Raw genomic sequence first — 22,718 nt, 5'->3', positions numbered from 1 at the left:
GGAGCAAAGACTTTGTTAATGGCTTCAGGTTTAGCTGCAGTGCTCAGGTACTTTATCAACAGTTCACTTGTTCATTGAGCCTTACGACTATGGCTAAAAAAGAATCAATATAGAGACTGGTCAGCTATGCATACCACAATAGACAGATAATCTATTGATTAATCTTGTAATTATTTAATTAAAATGCTTATAAGACCTAAAAGACAGCTAAGTACTCAGCAGGGCTACAGCCAACAATTATTTCTAGCATCAATTAATCTGTCACTACTTTCTTTGATTAATCTTTTAGTTGTTTAATCTATAAAATGTTAGAAAATGTCCAAGTTGATGTTTTTAGATTATTTGTCTTGTTTGACAAATTCTCCAAACTCCAAAGGTATTAAATTTACAATAATGTAAAACAGAAAAGCAGCTAATCTTCACATTTGAGAAGTTGGAACCAGCAAATATTTGGCATTTTTTCTTGATGAATAACTTTTTTGATTCATCAACAAATTGTTTCAGGGCTACCAGTCAGATAATAGTAATACTGACATTGCAAAACTTAAATGTATAATCATGTTCTTTCTCTGCACCTTCCCTCTGTCAGTTACTGTTACTGTCAGTAGTAGTCTGACTGCGCTTTGCACCTCTTGCTTCGCCGGCTAATTGGAGGCGACTCAGATTGAATTAATTTTGTGCGCTGCGGTTGGTATGCAAAAGGCGTGATTCCATTGTTTTGTCTAGAATGACCGCATGTCATCATGCAGGGTATGTTGTTGGGCAATTAATTACTACAGTGTTCTCTCAGAGTGTTATGAGGTCAAGTGGCCATTCCCCTTTCAGTGGTTCAATGTCAGCTTCTTTTTTTAGCGAAGGCGGTCATTTTCCAGGGTTCTGATGATTGTGTGTCATGGATCTAAATAAAGGAGATGGACACAGATAGTGTGACTGATTAGGAAAAACATTCACCATAGTCATTACATTTCTTCTCTTATATTTCTTTTAATACACTGATGAATAAATGATCATCATTTAAGAACTTGGAGGTTCATGTAAATGTTTTTCCCATTTCTACTGTTTGTATTTACAGTCTATACGATATGACATGAATGTGTATAAGAAATAAGGGCGGCTGTTATAAAAGTTTCATAAAATCTGATGGGAACCAAAGGTATTCTTTTACATTATCAGCCTTTTGGACATTTTTCCTCAAGGGTCCCTACTTGCCAACAAACTTATTTGGCTGTCCACTTGCATGTATCACTTGTATCTCACTAGTGCCTATTTTGTCAGGCTAAGTGCTCAAATGTTCTTACTTTAAAATACACATTCATCTATTATAGGAACCCCATAGCTCCTTTACCTCTCAGTATCCTCTTCCCTCTCTTCCTCACTCGCACTGGCCCCCAAGAAATGCATGGGGGGGTAACCTTATGAGGTCTTGCCTCTCCACTTCAGGCTTGTCAGCCCCAATCTGCAGTCATTTGGTGTGAAATGTGTGCCATGGTCCAGGGCTCCCAAGGTCAGGGCCTGGTAATTGATGTTGCTTATTCATCTGTTTCCTGTGTCTTTTCTCTCCCCTTACACAGCGGCCTTTGTTTGGATAAAGTGTTTGAAGATTTACTGTAATTCTTAAAGGCCCTGAGAAGTGTCCCCCTGCTGCCTGAGCTTAATGTCCCTCCCTCACTGGAGGCCCAGCACTGATGACACATTGCTGGTCTTGGACAAAGGCCTGTTTTTCTAATACAAGATGGAGGGAGCATCTCCCTGCATAACAATTGGGGCAAGACTTGAATGAGACTTACAGTCACTCTTGTGTGCTCTAAATCAAGTTTAAAATGGTTTGTAAAAGAAAAGAATAAAAAAGACAATTGAGTTTTGTATGCTGCACATGAGGAGTTTTTCTCTTTCTGAGTCAAACTAATAAAAAAGTGACATAACGGAAGGATATATTGAAGGGTTTATTCAGAAATACAAGAAGTGCCACATCTTGTCCAAAATTACATGCATATCAAATTTTCCTTCCCCTAAATCTCCTAAATTGCCTTTTCTTTGGCAGAAAGTCCTGGCAGCCGTACAAATCTAAATCAGAATTTCCAAGAACTACGAACATCTCCAAACAAAAAAAAAAAACAACAACTTTAAACATGGGCTGAAGTGAATCTCCTACAAGCACATGAAGTATCCGTATCGCCACTTCCCGTGCCTCTGCAGCACTGTGTGCCCTTGATGGCTGTCACCCAAGGTGCAGATAAACAATGGGCTCATTTGAAAACAAAGAAATGATTATGGGGGAACGTTTAATCCCAGCTTGACATGTCAGCAGGCTGCATGGGCGACAGCTTTCAAGAGAGGCTTTGAAGTGGCAATCTTTTCAGATTCTTGGCTCATTACACAATAAAGAACACTTCACATGTAACTGAAGTGGGCTGGGAAATGATGGTTAATGATGTTTATGGGCTCCTTGACTTGCAAGTGAATTTAAAAGATTGGCCGTCATGTGGCTGGCCGATTCTTTTTAAATAGTGGAGAGTGGAGACTTCAGGAAACATCTCAGTCACTCAAGAAGTTTAATCTGTATTCATATTCTCTCACAAAGTTATAATCGGTGCTATAACTGTAGATATCATTGAAAGAAATAGCTTGAAATGGAGGAAATATGGAGAAAAGATATTACTAATTACCCAACATCTCATACGCACAGGAGAAATAAACATTTATAATCTAACAAGAACATTCATAACCTTTTAGTAAATTGGTAATGAAGGGCAAGTAAGTCAATTATATCATTAGAATACACATAAGAATTCAAATTCCTGTCAAACTCACTTTTCTGTCTTGCATGACCTTTTTACCTGTGACCAAGTCAGAGAAAACCCAACCTTTCTTTCCAAATGTGTTGAACTCCTATAATGGCTTCCCACTGGCAATAAGTTTGGCATTTCAATCCTTTATCATCCCCAAACAATAGTCCTAATCTCCTTGATCATGCTCTGTGAACAAGTGGAGAGGAATGTGAGTGACGTGCCCACAGTAAACATAGGAAATGCACCTGTGAGGACAATGTGTTGTGGAGGAACAAAAAAATGCACACAAGGCAGCTGGAAACCTTTTAATTAGTGCTAATTACCTTAGCAGAGGAACGTCGGGAGGCTTGAAAGGATTTGTGTCAGCGCGTGAGAGATCAAAGATTGAGGCGGTCACGTTTTGTTCTGCTGAGTCAAAAACTAATAAGGAGGGTGATAATGGGGCCCAGGAGAATGACAACCCAGGTGGTGGTGTGTTTAATCCCCACTCAAACCTTATTCCAGTGAAACAATCAGATGGTTCAATTTTCAGTTAGTTTTTAAAAGAATAAATGTATCTAATTAATGGATTATGTGTAGTAATACATCATAAAGCCTGAACTAGTGTAATAACTTGTGAAAAAAGCAGAAAAACTCACATTAAGATTAACATTTAGAGGTGATAGCTGCTGTATTTCTGTATTCATTATTAAAATATGAAATGTGCAAATGCTATTATGATGTCAGGTAAGCCTGTCAGCCAACAAGTTTCATTTTTATGATTGTATAAGCCAGAGGGTCAGCAAGCTTTTCAGTCACAACCCATCAACCCAGCCTGTGTGATGGTATCTGCAAGTTTTTCTGGAGGTGGGTCAAATCTAGCTTAAAAGTCGGTCCCCTTCACATTCAATCCACCGTCACATTCTTACCTACAGGCAACCTCTGCTGAGCCCCGGTCATTAATCAAAGCGGAGTGCTGTCCTGACCTCAGCCCCTTCCCTTTGAAGTGCTCTGTCCTCTGCAGCATGAGGAAATCATTTGCTGCCTGATTCAATGAGCCATCAGTCGAGCCAGCAGACCTAATGACATGTGAGAATATTAACCTCCTACCACCAAGAGTGCTGCTGCTTGGGAAGCAGTCTATTATTCATCCAAGGTTTTACTCAAACCCTATTTCACAGAACTGTTTCTCTTTTAAACCTGCCCACAAAAACTGTAGCCCTGTTGGCATTCAGTATATTCTGATATTAAACTAGTTCTACTCTTTGAATGAATTGAATGCTATATTTCAATGGAGAATGTTTAAGGTCCTCAACTCTAACAGTAAAACAGCAAAACAAAATTATTTTAACTACATGTACAACACTATTGTCAAAGGTACAATCTGTGATCCAAATGTAAACAAAAGATTTGCCGGAAAACCAAAATCCAGATCACACTGGAGTCTCTGATGCTCTCAAATTGATAGGCAGGTCTGTTAATATTGATACTACACAACAAAACCTATGTTACAAATCTTTTTGGTGTTTTTCAAGGTTTGTTTACATCAATAATATTGTGTAACAAAGATCACATTTTCAAAAAATCATAATTTTCTATCATTAGGACAAACTCCTCAATTATATGCCTGACTTTAGATCAGATTTCATCAAAAAAGATGTTATTGTTAATGTTACACTTTTAAATTGCTAAAGAAGGTCCTCAATTCAAACAACTTTCAACACTGCCGTTAAAGGTACAGTCTGTGATATGCATGTAAACAAAAGTCCCATTTAAAACACACTGGAACTTATTTTGTGTAACAATTGCCTGACAGGCATGTAGAAATATCAGACAACAGCTAAATCTGTTATTCACAACAAATCATGTTGTTTAAGATTTGAAAAACAGGCCTATATTTCAATTATGATCATCTGTCAAACACACAGATTGTGGTTTTCCAGCATTAGGAGATGAATCTAAAATTAGATCTGAATTAACCTCAAATTTACATGGTAAAAAAAAATCAACAAGAATTGGGACTTTAACCAACAATGTCTTTTAAATGAAGGTGAAAAGTCGTATCTCTTTACAACCATGCTCCTCCATGCCATTCATTATAGTTTCCTATCTCGACAGGCAATCTGTACTGAGAAGCATCCAGTCCATTACACACATATGAGGCCCATCACTCCTGCAGTATTGACAAATTCATCAGGCATTTTTCTCTCTGCTCCCTGAACAGAATTTAGATTTGACTGCCATTCCCAACCCAGAACGGCCTTGTTAGAATACAAACATGACTTCTCCACTCTGGAGCTAGTTGGGAGCTCTTACAGTGATGAGCCATTACCTGTCAGCGGTTAGAGCGCGGCCTGGAGTTTACGCTGATATGTCAAGTACAACACAGTGTTGACTAGAAATGCAGCCGGCAGTACTTGAGGCATAAAAAGACAAGGCTGGTATTTTATTGTACATTGACAATAAACCCTTAAGGTACAACATTGCCAATGTACGAGAGGTTGTGCAATTCAATACAGTCCAATTCTGATAATCAATTAATTGTTTAAACCTGCGATAACAGATTTTTTTAGCCACTTTAAGCGGAAACAAGCTGTGAGCACAACACTGATATATCACCTTTTAAGTTGATATACCAAAATTGTTAGTGTACGGTTGACTATATCCTTTTTCGGCATACACAGAGCAACATTATCATTCATTTGGAGTTGTGTTTCTGTCCACCTGGTGAATCTAAGTTCTATATTCACTTTCTCTTAGCTCTGTTTTTGGTCTCCACCAACTCCTGAGGGAAACAGGCAATTTGACTCTCGGAACTTGTTAAGGGCATTTTTCACAAATTTATTTATTTATTAAAATTTTATAGACTAAACAATCTATTAAATAAAAATAGAATACAAATTAATTGATAATTAAATAATCATTAGTTGCAGCCACAATTCAGAAACATTTTTGATTTTGTAGTACAGTTATTTCATGGAGAAGAGGGCAACATCAAACCCATTTCAGTTGCTCACATACATTATCTGTTCATCACTGTCAAATCAAGGCTGCCTTATTCCCTGTCACATACAGTAGTAGAGAAGCCTGGACTGACACCAAGTGGAATCCAATCTGACAAGTGATAAAAAAGTGTTTTGGCATCTTACGGGCCTTGTGGGCTGGCCTTAGTACCCCACGGTCATAGGTTGAGGACATCCGACCTGAAATGCATGCAAACTAATGGCCAGCATGACTGACATTTCCACCGATGAGCCCGAAGTGTTCGCCCGTTGTCAGCAGGAGTTTATCAATAGGCACGTCTGCATATGCAGTCTATCGATCCATCCATCTCTGTCCGCCTGTCTCTGCATCACTGTAGCTGTCTGTTGTCATTCAATGGATTGGCTGTGAGGAGAGATGGCTGCAGGAGCCTCAGTTTGCAATCCTTCCACCTTGGGAAGGAGATTTAGAATAATTGCGGCCTGATTTCGTGACATCATGTCGAAATCTCACCTGACCTTGCTGTTGTGGATGCAGAAAATCAGATTCATACTTCTTAAGCCTCTTTCACACATAGTTCCCAGCCCAGTAAAATACTGGGATAACCTTTCAGGCACCACTAATGATTTTCACTATTTACACATGCAGCTACATTCAGGAACATTTCCGTCTTGCGCCTTTTCACACGTGCCATGGCAATACAGGAATAGATGGGGCAAGGAACAGTCCATTAGCAGTAATGCAGAGTCTTGTGATTGGTTTGCTAGCTCCACGTGAAAGCATCTTTTGTTAGACGGAAGTAACTATTTTTTTGGCTCGTCCCTGCAATGTTACTGCTTTCATTCACAACACAGCCGTACCGGCATTTTCCCTGAAATGTTACTAGGTACAGATTTTCCTGATTTCCCTGCTCCCATTCACACATGACCCCATGCAGGAAATGTTCCTGAACATTCAGGGTTAGACTGCATGTGTGAAAGGGGCTTTATTTAGCAATCAGCTTTACATTTTTACCACCGCAAGTAGATGCTGAGTGGTTTATTGGTATTATATCGAGTCTTTGTTAACATCATTAATGGATACACGGTAGCCAGGCCTTGTTTGCAGTATTCGCCCATTGAGACTGACTTGCTGTAGTGAGCGTTGTGGTTACAAAGCCCCATGTTAATTGCGGTGAGTACCAGAGGCCTTGCCCCTCCAGATAACATAGAGCTTTAGAGCAGTGAGATGCTTTGTGATTAGAGAAAGGGACCAGGTAGGTGACTGAGGTGAGGATAAAGAAGCCAGATCAGGTCTCAGGGGAGAGAAAGGTGTGAGTCTTTGGGGGATTGAGGTAAACAAGATTGTACCTGTGAGGGAGACAGAAACTGCTGCCCCCAGGTCATTATTGCCCTTAGAGCAGGAAGCAGAAGGCACACACACAACTCAGTGCTTATCAATGTCCATGAGATAATAGGGTTACTATTTTGCTCTAAACTGTCAGCCAGTCAAAGCAATCTTTCAAGATGAGCAGACATTCAGGGTCTACAAGGAGTGAGTGAAAATTGAATTAATGAAACGGCAACATTAATGCAATGAAGGAGCGAGATAACTTCATCCCATTTGGCTAATCAGTGTTATTCAGTGCACATATATGTAAATCATTCTCAGAAATGAATTGTAATGACAGGTTCATTGCCAATATATTATTATTACACCTATAGCGTTAAACCTGGCTCAGGCCGCAGCTCCCATGGCAGTGAATTTAGCTGATTAAATCACTGGATGCACACAGCAGTGGTGACACGAAAACAACAATTAATAAGCCAACCCCCAGTGCACAGCGGCTCCATTTTAACCAGGCTGCTAATAACATTACATGGCAAAAATATCCTAATCAGACAGGTGAAAAGGGATTTGGAGGCAATTTGATTTTCTTCCTTAGTGTGTAGGTTCATAGCCAGCTGCCAGCTGCTGAATTTTACAAACTTATTTATAGGAATATTCACCATATTTTGCTTGATGTATTATAACTTGTGCTAAAGAGGCTGCTTGCTTTACGTACAGTGAAGAGAAAAGCTCTGTTTTTACTGTCTGTACTGTTTATCTTGACAGCTTTCTCTCTTTATCTCGTTTGTATCCTTGCTCACTCATCCCCCCCCCCCCCCCCCCCCCCCCCCCCCCCCCCCCAATCACCATCCCTCCCCACATACACACACACACACATGCACAATCACTCACAAAGAATGCACATTAAAAAGGATTTGTTCCCCAAAGAAGGTCGGCATTTGTAAGGCTACTGACAGATTTAAGTGTCAATTAAGTTGATGTACAGTGGGCACATTATCATACAAGGTTGTCAGCCGCGGCCATTTGAGGGAAACAAATACCCGGAGCTTTACACCTTCCACGGCTTGAACTTTGTATGGACCCACAGTTGCTATGAATGTCACAGTCAATCATTTATCCAGTTGGCAAGCTTTCTGGTGGGGAGTGTGAGATCAAGTCATTTTATACAAATAATAACCACAAAAAAATTCTGGATTCCAAAATGCTTTGTCATGTTCGGTGGCGAGGTCCCATGGCTGGCCTGTTCGGAGGTCTTAAACTCATTACTGGGAGGGGGGAAAATTATACCTCTGCACAAGGATGATGGATGACAAGTTAAATTTGTGTCCAGGGACTGAAGGTGAATGGTGACAGAGGTATTTATCTTGAGAATGGAGGTTGGGGTCAGGCGAGGCTGGGTGCCTTAAGGCACAAGACATTGACAAATTTATCCAGTGGACCCCATTGCTTGGGCCTTTTCTTTGTTTTGAATCCTGGCCACTCGCTAAGTGACCCACATCGCTCATGCTGCCAATGTGTGAAGAATGCCCTGCCATGCCAGGCATCCTACCTCTGCTGATGCTTGTAGTTCATTCTTCTGTGAGGCCTAAATGTTTGACTCTTTTTGAACCATGTTTGTTGAGGGTATTCAGAAACTGTTAGATTCTGGGTCACTGGGTTAATTTGATTTCTCAAAGTTACAGGGAGCTTCAGAAATATTTTAAATGACAAAGTGTCTATGTTTAGCTTACTGTTTAAGTTCCACCAGATATATGCTTTAAACATAGCTTGCTCTTTGTTTTGGATCCATGGCTACCTTGTTCCTGCATCATCCCCGGTGTTTACAGTAGTGGGGCAGACAATTGTGTTTACATGTTCTTGTATAGGGATATGCTATGGAGAGAAGGGGGTGAGCCACAGAGACCTCTAGTGGAGGCTGAGGATGCCTTAATGTTATTCAGTCACTGGGAACAGCCATTCCTGAAGCTATAGTTATGATACGTTTATAGCAGCTGAACTGAAAATGACTAATTATTGCAAAGATTTTTACATATCTATTTGTATGCAGTATTATTGCTGTTATATTTCATATAATTTATTGTTCAGCCAATCAGTGCTCTAAACATTTTTTTTCACATTTTCTGTAAGAGCATAGAGCTTTTTATTATATTGTGATTTTTGATGATTGGCTCAATAAGAAGCAGTAAGTGTAGCTTGCAGGTGTTGAGCCTTGTAAGTCAGTTTTGAAATGTTTTGAACTGTCGACATAATTACAAATGAATACTCAAATTAATTACACACTTTTACTGAAGCTCATAACATGCCACACATACATGCTAAATATGGAACCCCAACATGTTCAAATAAAAAATATGAAGAGATTAAATAAATGATCATATGAATTAATTGTGTAAAATATATAAATTAATGAATACATTATGAAATAATTATTGTTATTATTATGAATTGTTATTGCATTATTCTTATTTTCATATTAACAGTTTTATTGAAGCAATAAAACTATTAACACATCAGTATTGAACACTTAAGGGCTCCATTGCTAGAGGGTTAGTTGTGCTCAGAGCAATCTAGTCAAGGGAAATTTGTATTCCAACACAATGTGTCTGTGGTTTTGTGTTTTGATACCCAGAGTCTCATTTTCCAATTAGGACAATGTATCAGTGATGGATACAATGTGAAGCAGTCATTTGTTTGTGCTTTGGAAGAAGTTTTCAGTGCCTTTACAACCGCTAACCACTTTGCCATGCTTCATCCATCATTTTGTCAACACTCTAATGTTTTGGACCTATACAATCTTGGCCGAGGGAGGAAAGTAACACAGACAAAGCAGTTGGTTGCTTTCACAACATGCCAAAATTTCAACCTATCTTGTACCTCCCTTCTTTCGTCTGTGGGCCCCATTTTGAGAGGATTTGTGAATTTTGAATGGCAGGAAATGTGTTATGGGCCTATGTCTGGAGTTCATGATGTTATTCAAGTCACTGTTCTACAGCTAGCACCACACAAAAGCAGTTGTGATGGATATCCACTCATATCTCTTTTGTTGCACTGACAGATGACTACATACAACATGACAGTTATATTTAATTACATTATGTCATATAGTTAAATACACTTACAACATTAATGAAAACTGATGCTGTTGATTTCATAAAACTGCTTAATCAGCAGTTAAGGCATATTGTACTTCTAAAATGTATTTCCTGTTTCTTCGGAGAAGAGTATTGATTTCATGTCAGAAATAATGATGTAAAAGTTAATGAACTGTTACAGTGAGGCATTGATTGTATTTCAAACTAAACATAAAATGCATGTGTTGCCCTTTAAGCAATTAATGTACTAGAATTCATTTATACTTGGCTATGATGTTGAATGGAAGCTACCCCCTTAAAAACTGTATCAACAAATACTTAAGGAAGAGAATTATGTCATTAAAAAAACATAGAATTACTTACTGTGTCATGTTAATTGACGTTTCAAAGTTTTTGAAGGGTGCCAGGTCATATCTATTCAAACTAAAACACTCTTGAGCCCTTTGTATCCATTAACAACGCTGGGCATTAATATGCTTTCAGACAGCCCTGGATAATACTACAAGCTTTTTCACCGTGACTTATATTTACTTTAACCAGTCCCCCCTTAAGTGCTGTTTTTAACAATGCAGGCACTATGAATCATTTACCATACAGGAATACCTTAAAGGAATCATTTGCTTTGGAGACGTTTGTGGTTGGTTTGATGCTGACGAAAGGCATTATCTCCTGACTGACAGCATTGCAGGCTCCCCTGATGCAATATTTATTATATGTCACATTGCCGTGCATTAGGCCAAGAATGAGCCATTGTTTCTACGTCATGCGCAAGGGGTTGACAATGGTTGTACAGAGGCAGGTCAGGGATTGTTTGGCCAAAGCAAATATGAGCCTACAGTCACTTGTGTTCAAGGGTTTTTTGGATCAGATAAAAAAAATCAAAGCACATTAATAATGTTCTAAAACCCATTGGTGGAAGAAGTATTCAGAGTCATTACTTATAGTAGCAACACCACATTGTACAAAGACTCTAGTGGTGAAACAGAAAATTAATTGACAGTTCGATAGTCAATTACAGTAATCATTTGTTTGTTGTTTATTGAGTCAGCTGTTTTAAATTGAACATCTTTGGTTTTTGGGCTGTTGGGCAGACAAAACAAGTAATCATCATCTCACCTTAACTTGTGATGGTCATTTTTCATTGTTCTCTGACACTCCATATACTGAATGATGAATCGATGAATCAAAAAGAAATCAACATATTAATCAAGAATGAAAACGACATATAGTTGGAACACTAAAATACTTAATTACAGGTAGAATTCCTGCATTCAAAAATGTACTCAAGTTAAAGTTCAGAGGAAAGTCTACAAAATGTAATTATCTTTCTATGCATGACAATAAATCATATTTTATCAGCTGATAACTGGTTTTACTTGTAAAATCTGCTAAATAACTACAGTGTAGCTGTCAGGTAAATACAGTCAAGTAAAGTACAATATGACGATGAAATGTAGTTGAGCAAAGGTATAAAGCAGCATAAAATAGAAATACTCAAGTAAAGTACAATTACCTTAAAACTGTATTTAAGTACAGTATTTGAGTAAATCTACTTACTTACAGTACTTTTTTTTTTTTTTTAACCTCTGAACCAAATAACAGATGAGTGAACACATTCTTGTGGTTCCTGTGGTCTTACATCTTGATTTATGTTTACAGCAAGGAAATAATGTAAGAGGTACTCTTGGCTTGTATTAACAATGCAGTATTATATTGTATATTATCTTTCTAGTTTTGTGGTGTCTTTCAGCTTTCTGGACAGTTCATTTGCATAATATTACTTGCTCAACTTGCTTGTTTCCAGCTCGTTCCCCTCATTATATTTCCCTTGTAGCATAAGCACTTTAGCAATAGGATTTTGGTCCTCAGAGGGACTAAAGGCTGCTTCTTTGTTGACAGCAGAGCAAAAACTGCAAGCAAACTGAAATAATATCAACTAAGTTAAAAATATCATTGAAGAAATTCAAAATGACATGAGAGCAGACAGGCTGTGTGACTGGTCCTGCATTCTTGCTCAGGCAAATGATCACTGTAACTTCTAGCATTCTCCTCAGCCTGAATAATTGAGATATGTAATAACTGTGACAGAGGGCATTATCTGACCCATTTTCCTTTTCTTCTCACATTGCTTTGTTTATACATGCCTTCCTGTCATAATCCTTTACAAATCTCCTAAGTAAAAGCCCTTTGAAGAAATTGCCTCTCGTAGCGTGATATCCCGTGTAAAGGAGTTCTTTTTAATGACCAGGATCTGACCTCATTTCATATGCATAAGCCTACATCAAAGTAGACAGCATCCGTCCAGTCTGCACAGCGTTCTTCCACTTGACAGTATTTCACATTGGAGCGACAAAGCACATACATGGAGCTTGTAATTGCTTAATTAGGTTCAGGCTATGCAGTTTTACCTTGGGTTGACCTTGTATGAGGAGGACCACTGCTCCTGTCAAAAAAACTTAGGATTTGATTGATTTACATTACCATTTTCTCTTCCATTAGTCATTAGTAGATGCTAATGGGGCACATCTGAGAGAATTGGGCTTTGAATCATTGTTCATTGGTGTTTGTTGCATTCTGCGCTGCCTAGAGAAGTTACTGTATAGCAATTGAATTCAATAGCATTTTATTAAATGTAAATCAAGGGCCAAACTTGCTTCTCAAATCTGAATTCTGTCCAATCCTCTTAGGGAATCGTTTGTTTATATTGTGTCACTGCTCTGTGGCATTGTTTGACCTTGTCCTGACTAATTTGTCCTTTTGCTCTGAGGGAAAAATTGTATTTGGTCCTTGCTGGGAGGCCTGAGCTGGAGCTGCAGTAGCCATAGAAGTTGAAATAAACATGATGTGGTGGAAATCATTTAAATTGTACTTTATCATTTACTGTAGCCAACATCAGCTAATAAGTTGCTACTGTAGCATCATGCTGCTCACAGATCAGCTGGTAGGGAGATTAAAATGATTCACTCAATGTCACAAAAATGCAGCAAGTTTTATGTTTAACTTCATGCATGCTAGATAAATGTGGGTTTGGTGAGTTTTTTCATAGACTTAAGTGAAGTGTACTCACACTTTGGAACAACTGAGGTGCTCTGCCCTGTTCAGTTAGTCTGAGTCTAGTAAAAAAAACTGATTCTGAGTTAGCATGCGTTTGTTTTACATCATCAGTTACACACACCAGTTGTAGAAGATAAAGGAAAACAGTTTCATACTTATTTTTGTATCTTTGTATTCGGAGCTATACTAGCATAAGCATTGCTCTAACTAACTAGCATTGTTCTAACTATAGCTACGCTAGCGACTGTGAGGCTGTAGCTACTTAGCAAAATGGTGCTTTGTGCCAGATGCTAACATCATGCTAAGATGCTCACAATTGCAATGTTAAAATGCTGATGTTTAGAAGGTAAGATGCTCACCATTTTCACGACCTTAGTTTATTAATATTAGCATGTTGATATTTGCTAAGTGGCACTAAACACAAAGTACAGTTGAGACTAATGGGAATGTTGTTAGATTTGCAGAAATTTGGTCAAAAAGTAAAATATGGAACAACAACAAAAACACATTTTTGACCTGTTGGTGGCGCTGCAGGAAGAGTTAAGATATCACCAAAGTTATTGCAATTCATCTTCAGGGGGATGTAAGATAAGATATGAATCTTTGTACATAATTTCTAGGCAATGCCAATAGTTGTCAAAACCACAACTTGCCAACCTCATGCTGGCACTAGAGGAAAAGTCAGGGGATCACCAAAGTCAATAGGATTCTGTAAAATTTAAAGGCAATCCATCCAAAACCTATTGAAATATTTCAGTCTGGAACAAAGAGGTAGACCAACCTGGAACTGACTACTAAAACTCAACCCTACAGTAATTATGAATGCACTTGTTTGGCTGTGCACATCTCGAAAAGCCCGCCCTGCTTAAGGAGCATACACAGTCTTTGTACAATACAACATGCATGAGAAGATACAGACATCAGTTGTATATTCACATACAGAGAGGTAGCTCTGTGATTTTAACTGCTGTAGCTACAGTAAGTCACCCTGTGAAATATGTATTTTGTTAATCTCTTTGTTACACCAAAGTGAGGAGGCTGGACAAGGTTAAGCTACAGAAACAAACACCAACTGCCAGTCCTCTTTATGCTGTAGCAAAGTGTGAATCACCACCGGATCTCAGTCAGATACTATTTGTAAATACAGCCATACAAGATAGTTATACAAATGAAACTCACATCAGTTTTGAATTGGCAGCATTTCAGACTCTATCTGACCTATAATGCTGTGAGCAGCCACCTGCCAGTACTGAAGGTCTTTCAGCTATTTGAAGTTAGTTATTGACCTCGATCTGCTCTCTCTGTTCAAACAACAAGCCCACAGTTCAGCACCTCTGCCAGGTACTCAGTCTTTGTGGCAGCTCTTTGATGCTTAATCTAAACACCAGTGTTGATCTGACTGGACCTCGATGAGATCACCAGGACAGTGTTTCCAGTTGTTTTGGTTATGATAACAGCTGGGTGTTAGCCATGTTCACAGCCAACTACCCACTACATCATCATCTTTATTCTCTCTTTACTGTTTGAGCAGCTTGTAGTGTATCTGACGCTTACTGTAGGATTCATCTTTGTCATCACTGGCACTAAAGGATTTTCCTTTCTTTGTTTATTGAACTGCTCACAGTAATTTTTCCTGTCTAACAAATCTATGGTAAACTGTATTTCCAAACTTAATGTCCCTTACACAACAGTTTACACAAGTTTTTGCTGAAACGTCTCATTTTTTCTACTTTTAGAGTGAGAAATATGTAAATAATTTGGATTTTACTGCACAGTCGACTTTGATGAAAGGGAAACTTTGTTTTGGGTTTCCAAAACAAAAGGATTTTGGAGGCACATGAATTTATGTTATCCTCTTAGAAATTCATTGCTAGTGGCAACCCATTGGCAATTCTGTCCTTCCACAAAAGTACAAGAAGAAACGAGGCCTGGGCGCAGCAGACTGTTAAGCTGTATCAGTTCTTTGCTGTTCAGTTTCAGTCATTAGTTAATTAACCCTGATGCTCTGGTTCCCACAATACAGCGTCAGGCACGTCAGGTAAATTAGTGACTGTAAATATCTTGTAGGTGTGACTGTGTTTGTCTGTGTGTTTTAGCTCGGCGACAGACTGGCGACCTGGCTTGGGTGTACCCCCACGTCTCATCCAAAGCATGCTGGGACAGGCTGTGCAACAGGATAAGCAGGTATACAAAATGTTTAACTGACACATAAATTTGTACCACTGACAAGCAGAAAACTGTCTTAACAGAGTCGGCGGTCCCAAGTCCAAAATGAGTTGGCTAATGTTTCGCTAGAGCTGTTTCATTACAGCCCCTTTCTGGTAAAAATTAATTATAATACATTTTTCAAAAATACCTTAAAATTGATTGACAGATATTAAAAGTGTTTGTAGTATTTGGGCCCAGATCACCAGGTTTCAGGCCTTTACATGATGCCTACTGATCCATACAGGCGGTCCAACACTGAGCCTCATGGTAAGTCAGGAAAACACCTTGTAGAACAGAACACACATATTAAACACATCACACACACACACATCAACACATATTAAATCATTTTATCAAGTCAGCAGAATACCTGATGGGGTGTTTCCTCTTAAGTGTATGTGTGAATTCCACACTGACTGCAGCTTGATCCTTTTTAATCTAGCTCCACATGTTTCTATGTAAAGCGCCAGAGGAGGAGTGTACTGTATGTGTGGAGGTCATACTTAGGTCATCATTCACAAAAACAAGCGCAATTAGAGCGATGACTCAACTTGTTCGCATAATTCACGTAAAACTGCACCTGGTAAAGCAGACTGTTAAACTTTAAAGCACATGCGATTACTCATAATTGCTCCAGAAATTGATTTATTAGCTCGGGTGTGAGGCTGTGTGAGCCGAGTGCCATCTGACCTCCAGCTGAATGAATAATCAACAGGCTCCCCGAGCAAGCAGATGTTTGAAAGTGTTGCTGTTTTATCAGGCCAGTAATGTGAACAGGCATGAAACCAGATTAAATTAAATGATGTGAGGACAGACAGCTGTGACACATTTGGACTTTGCTGCTTTCCCCTTTTGTGCTAATAGCAGCTTATGTTCCCAAACATGAAAGACATGAAAGACGTTCTAGTCTACCTAACTGTGTTATTAATGAACGCTCTAAAATGACATGTTGAGATTAAATGTTGAAATGTTTTTTCTCTGTTGCCTATAATAACTCATAAAAAGTGAAGTAACCAATAGAAAATAACAGCTTTGCAAACAACAGTAAATCCCAAACAGTTTTTCCTCTGGCTGATGTTTCACTTCTGGCTGTTTTGTAAGACATGGTATTCTTTAGGGACGTGAATGATGATCCCTTAGCTTCAACCCCTTTTTCTCTAATTGCTGTTTAATTTCTTGCCTTGCTCTTGATTATAAGGTGTAGCCAGCTTAATGAAGCACAGATGTGTTGTTTATGAACTCTGTGCACTTTCTCTTGTTAGCATGAAGGATGTATACAGTTAGTTTATACAGCGCAAAGCAGTGCATGAAAAGTTTATTTTAGTAGCTTTCTTCTTTCGCTGCCTCTCAGACCATTTTTGCAGCATAGAGTAATAATAATAGAACATCTTTTAGCTGTAGAAAATGGTCTGATGGCTTTTCTTATCTTTTTGAGTGGTTCCAGTCCGCAGTAAGTGATACTTTCAGGTGGAAAATGGTTGGTTTGTATGCTGAAGTGGCGATCATTGTACGTTGTTGTGTCTGCCCTGAGGAGCTGTCGACTCAAGTGTTTTTCTCCAAACCTGTCACACTTTTCAGGAACAATTAGAGAAAAGAAAGTAAATTGTTCCCAGGCACTTGGATTGCTGTCCTCGCGACATCTGCCACCACAGTGTGGATGATAGATTCCTCCTTCATTAGCTAGGGGTGTGGGATTACCCAGTGAGAACACATTAATCACCACTTTCTGTGGCAGCCTGAATGCACTGCACTTTGTTAGAAAAAAACTTTTTTTTTCCCTGACATGTCACTCTTCTCCTGTGACAGGCCACAATCAATCATCTTGATTGGCAGCACTGATAGGTTACACTGTTTACACAATGTGTAATGAAAGATCATGTTACCCACTATTGTTGTTACTGAGACAACTCTTTTGGGCTGGATCTGAATAGAGTGGGTGCTTTGGTACAAACTCACACACACATACTCACTTGCTTTCCCTTTCTGTTTTCATAGCAGTTTCCCTCTGTTCTTTTCTCACTCTCTCTTTTTCTTGTACAAACGTGGATGAAATCTATCACTGTATAGGTCATTTTGTAATTGTGATAGCACTATATACAGTTTCATTGTCTGGAAATTTTATGAAACAAAACAACAAACAACAAAGACCTGTATAATCACTTTCTTCAATTTGACACCCCTGCCTGCAGGACGACTTTGTTTGTCATCGTCTTACAAAACAGAAAGAAATCATCTTTACAAAAATGATTCATATGAGCATTTTCTGATTGGACACTGGTTAAGGTTTGGTTAGCTTTAGCTACAAAAAAACCACTTTCAAAACAGGTTTAGAGAAAGATCAAGGTTTGGGTCAAAGTAACTACGACTTTGTTGACTGATCCATCCACCCCAGCCTCCTCCATATGCTGACTTTGTGGCTCGATAAGAACATTGCGCTACATTTGCCTTTGCTTCTTACAGGCAAGAGTCATAATTAACACAGCTGCTAGAGGTCTTTGTCATTTAAACATAAACCTGTGTTATTTTTAGGCATCTGACCTTGTTATGTATTGTTATATAACAATAATCCATACATATAATGCTCACAGATGCACATGAAATTGAATATACTCAGTTCTTAGGCTCAAAAAAGCTTGGATGTCGTCTTCAAATACTCACTACGCTTCAAAAACCAATCAATAATCATGCAGATTCTGTGCAAAAATACATTTTCTCATGCATGTCACTATGATATAAAGAACAATAAGTGTATGCTATCCTCAGTATTAATTAAAAGTCATTTTTACACATTGTGATGCCGTGTTAAGCTGCTGAGGGTCACACATCCTTCTACAAGGTTGTTTTAACGATGCTGTTGTCTTGAGAAGACGCCACAATGCATGTCTGACAGAATGACGACTGTTTTTCCACCTTTGTGATGAAAGGACACAAATGACCTTTAGTCTTTTTCTGCAACGCTCAAAGCAAGCGCATGTACTGAAGCGAGCATGTTCTTGTCATAGTCTAAGTGTTCTTTCAGTTCACTTTCATGTTTTTCTGCCCCTCAGTGTCACCTTTAAATCAGGCACAGGAAGGACATTTGCCGTGCACTGTTCTAATGAGAAACGTATTAAACCTTCAGGAGCTGTAATACCTAAAACACTCATACATCAGTTTAATGTGGACAGTTTGGTAATTGTGCTCTTGAGCGATCAATCAAGATCAGCCCGTGAGTTATAATTAGCCCTTCCTGATTGAAGTATTGACCATTTGTATTGAAGTTCTTTGTTATTGGAGTTGGTTTCCCATCGGCCATCTGTCTCTCACTTTGGTCGCTTATCTGAGCCGTCTACCTGGATGACCCGGTATTCACAGAAGTGTACACACAAACACGTGCACTTTCTCACATGTAGACACAGATGCAGGTGTGCACATGCACTGTGGCCTTCAGACGACACTCCTCCTGGGGTCATAGTCCGGTTAGTGGAGAGGTCAGGAGACAACTTTAGCTGAGAAGATCTTCCTAAAATATCAACTCTAAATTAAAAAATGACACATTCAGCATGAAGATTTTTAGTGGCTATTGTGGCCTAGTAGCTTTGTAAGAAAATTGTGCTCAAATATGAAAAAAATTGACATTGATTGAACTGTCTGCTAAATTAATGAATACAGCAGTGAGTAAAAATGAGTTACTGAGGATTGCCTTGTTCATGGGGTATTTCTATTGATAGTAGTCTGTGCCGATAGATACAGTTGCCAGGAAGTTAAACGCATTTCATGCTTTAAAAATGTAGCATTGCCAGCATGCTCCATAAACCAAAAGGTTAGTTTTAAGTATCAGATTAGTGATGGTTTGTGTCCACCTGATAAATAAAGTCCAATATTCATTCTCTTGATCTGTCTGCTGTTTGGTGCTGGACAGGTAGTGTACAGTGGGTTTATGTAGAGCTTCTTTGCTGCAGCTGGAGATGATGTTGCTACAGAAAGACAAATGCGAAAAAGTTTTATAGATCTGAGGGGAACTACAGAATGATGTGATAATTCTTTGTGGGGTAGTCACTATCAGCAAGCCCAATCATGTTACTCATATTGTAGTCATTTGACCCATTGCTCATATAAAGGTGGTGGTTAGTGCAGCTTTAAAAATAGTTAATTGAAGAAGTGGAGATTGAGGCTTGACTTTTATTTGACCTTGGCTCGTAAAAGTTGTCTCTATTGGATAAGTTTTATGCGGAAAAAAAATGGCGATTGGTGAAATCCACTCCACTTTGACCATTTTTTGCAAAAAAAAATGCAAGATCTCACAAAGATTGCATCAATTCTTGCAACTGCAAATTCCTTGACTTTTTTTTTCTTTGAATAAGGCAAGGACTTCAAATAAATATTGGGATGTTCTGGATGTCAGAACAAAATATATTTTTAAGCTTTAAATATAAGTCATATTAAATGACTCATATGGAAGTATGCCATTATTTGGCAACGGTGGACACGTCTCTTTCTCCTGGGCATCAGAGATAAGCTGTATTATTTTACATCTCCTGAGCGGCAGTGGTGTCTTTCCTTTTCTGGTATCAGACTCTATTCAGAGAATTTTACACTCCCAATCATTTGATACAGTAAAGTACCTGTCTGACCCAAATGAAGGTGTGATACTTTATGTCCTTCCAGACATCAGACAGCCGTGGAGATTGGTTTGCAGAAATATGATGAGGGCACATAAACCAGCTGAACTCACTGCCCCTTTTCTTGCAAAAGAGCTTTGTTTCCCACAGCAGTTTTCTAGTAAAAATGTTCACGTTAAGTGGAATAGCAATCATTTTTTACATAGGACATTATATCTACTTGAAACAAATAACACCTCATAGCCAAACTACCCTTTCTTAATATTCAGACTTTTAGCACCTCATACCTACACACAGAAATGCAAGAAAAAATAGCAGAACTAATTGGTCCTCACAGTAAACACAGACCAGCACTTTTGTTATACTCTGGGCAGTGCTGGTCAGAAAGTTGACTTTGTCTCTTGTGTTATATTCTGCACATCCACCTGGTTAGATTAGAGTCCACAAGACAGAAAGCGACAGTGACCGCGGAAGATAAGAGCTGCGGTGCCGACTGAAATAAAGCCCACTCATTCCCACCCACATGGCTGCAGGAAGAAACATCAATTCTTACCTGTCATCTTCAGCCGAGCACACTGTCTCATTACGATTATCTCTCAAGTACACACAGTGCATAAAAGCACCAGTAAATCAGATCCTCTTCTTTTACAGGTTAGGTTGGGCTTTAGTACTGTAATGAAACTCAGTGATCCATTATGGTTGTACCATTATTAGGTACAATGTCAAGGAGTTTAGCTGAATTCTCTGTAGATACATAGAGAGGATTATATATATTTGGTAGTTTTGACAAAGCTGAAGATTATTACAGTTGTACAGCTTCTTTAGCACCCCTCTCATGCTCCTCTTGGGTGGTCTCGTAAGGCGACTTTCTCTGTGTGCCTACCTCCTGCATGAAGGCCATTGTATAATGCCGACAGAGCACAACAGCGAGACACACACTCCTGAGGAGAGAGCTACAAAACACACTCTGAAGCTTGAAGGTTTTGGCGTCTGCCTCACTCCTTTAAAGAGACTGTTAAATATGAGTCAGCTGTTGTGCTCGAGACGCCAACAACAGCTTTAATTCCTCTGCCTCCCCCTCCTTTGCTTAAAAGGGGGCTTTGTGCCTGTAGGGCCCCCATCAGTTACCTGCTGACAGGCCGAGCATGACTGATGAGCTGCCCGAGGCGCCCCAGTATACTTTGTCAGCTGCTCATAATTTATACATCTTATCTCCGTCAGAACAAAAGACAGAGCCCGGCTTTATGGAAATGAAAACAGAGACTTGTTTAGACTCCAGCATGTGGAGTGAAGTGGAGTGATCCTACTGATAGTTGTTTCTCTCTGCAAGCAAGACGAGCTGCCTCGTCTGGCTTTGAGCACTCCACACCCATTTTGTCTGCCCACACCTTGACTCTGTGAGTGTGTGTGTATGTGTATGTGTGTGTGGGGTGACCGTCGGAGGTCATGTGAGGTTGCTCTGGTTGTGTGACTGGCTCTAGGTGGCAGCTGATAAAGACATGAAACACGGGTTTGTTTATACAGGGTCATAACAGTTGTTTAATCAGTTAGTTTTCACCCGCAATATTTCAATCAAAGCACCATAAAGCAATATTTGTGATAATAACTCTTATTACAGGTCCCACTGAGAATCAACACCCACCTGTGCTGCTCAGTGCAGCTTTTATCCTCTTTTGGCTCATTGTTTTGGTTTTTCTGGCAGCACAAATAAAATGCATAATTGACTATCATAATAGATAGTTAGGTAGCTGTAACGACTGGTGCAACAGATAATTGGACTCAAGCGCATGACTCAGAAACAGGAATCTTGATCAAAAACAGTCTTTACATGCAAAGTTCGGTACACAGGAAGTCAGTCATGAGATAAGGCAAACAAAATTTGAAAAGGAGGAGGCAATGGCAAGATCCAGGAAAAAACAAAGCAGGGATCAAAACTACCAGGAAAGCTAAACACTATAAAAATGGCTAGAACTCTAGAAACAGAGATACTAAGACAAACTGGCACTGAGAAAGGGGAACACACAGGCTAAATACATTAGGGAGGGAAGGATAGTGAGGGACAGGTGAAACTAATCAGGGCGGGGTAGACAATCACACAGGTGGGAAACGCACAAGGGCAGGAAGTGAAGTATCTGAAATGAGGGGAGTATTTCAAAATAAAACAGGAAACAATGAATGACTGACATGAAACAATGAAAACATGAGCTAGGAAGCAGGGCAAGACGTAACACTAGCTAGATCTAGCTTCGCATAGAGAGTGAAGGTAGGTGGGAAACTGCTAGCCTGCCTCTGTCCACAGTTTAAAAACATACAACAACCAAAAACTCTTAAGTACTTTTTGACATGATGTATATCATTTGTTTAAAATGTAAAGAGCCAAGTTATCTGTTTGCTAAGCCAGGCATATATCGTATAGCTAGGCCTACACTGATACTGATCTTTTCATCTCACTCTTGGACAAGAAAGTAAATAAGTATATATCCCTAAATGTTGAAATATTAATCCCTATAGTTACAGTTTTCGTTACATATGAACAAAATATTTTGACAAACTGAAGCACTTAAAACAAAACCAAGAAAAAAAAAAAATAAAGCAAAACCTTCCAAAAAAAAGAAAGAAAGGAAAAAAGGCTCTAATCTTTGGGTGCTATTTTCAGCAAAATTGGAAACTAATTTAGAGCTTAG

At 39.0% G+C, this 22,718-nt stretch overlaps 1 long non-coding RNA gene across 2 annotated transcripts in view; it reads left to right on the top strand.

Annotated features, from left to right (window-relative positions):
• LOC121886482 overlaps nucleotides 1-22,718 on the top strand; it is a 154,585-nt gene that overhangs the window by 102,536 nt on the left and 29,331 nt on the right. For both annotated transcript variants that reach the window (XR_006092749.1, XR_006092748.1), the window contains exon 4: nucleotides 15,322-15,409. This is a non-coding gene — a long non-coding RNA (uncharacterized LOC121886482). The remainder of the gene's footprint in view (nucleotides 1-15,321; nucleotides 15,410-22,718) is intronic.

This window comes from Thunnus maccoyii, chromosome 20 (assembly GCF_910596095.1).
Source record: "Thunnus maccoyii chromosome 20, fThuMac1.1, whole genome shotgun sequence".
Lineage (NCBI taxonomy): Eukaryota > Metazoa > Chordata > Actinopteri > Scombriformes > Scombridae > Thunnus > Thunnus maccoyii.
Note: the sequence above shows the minus strand (reverse complement) of the source record. Positions and strands in the feature narration are given on the sequence as shown.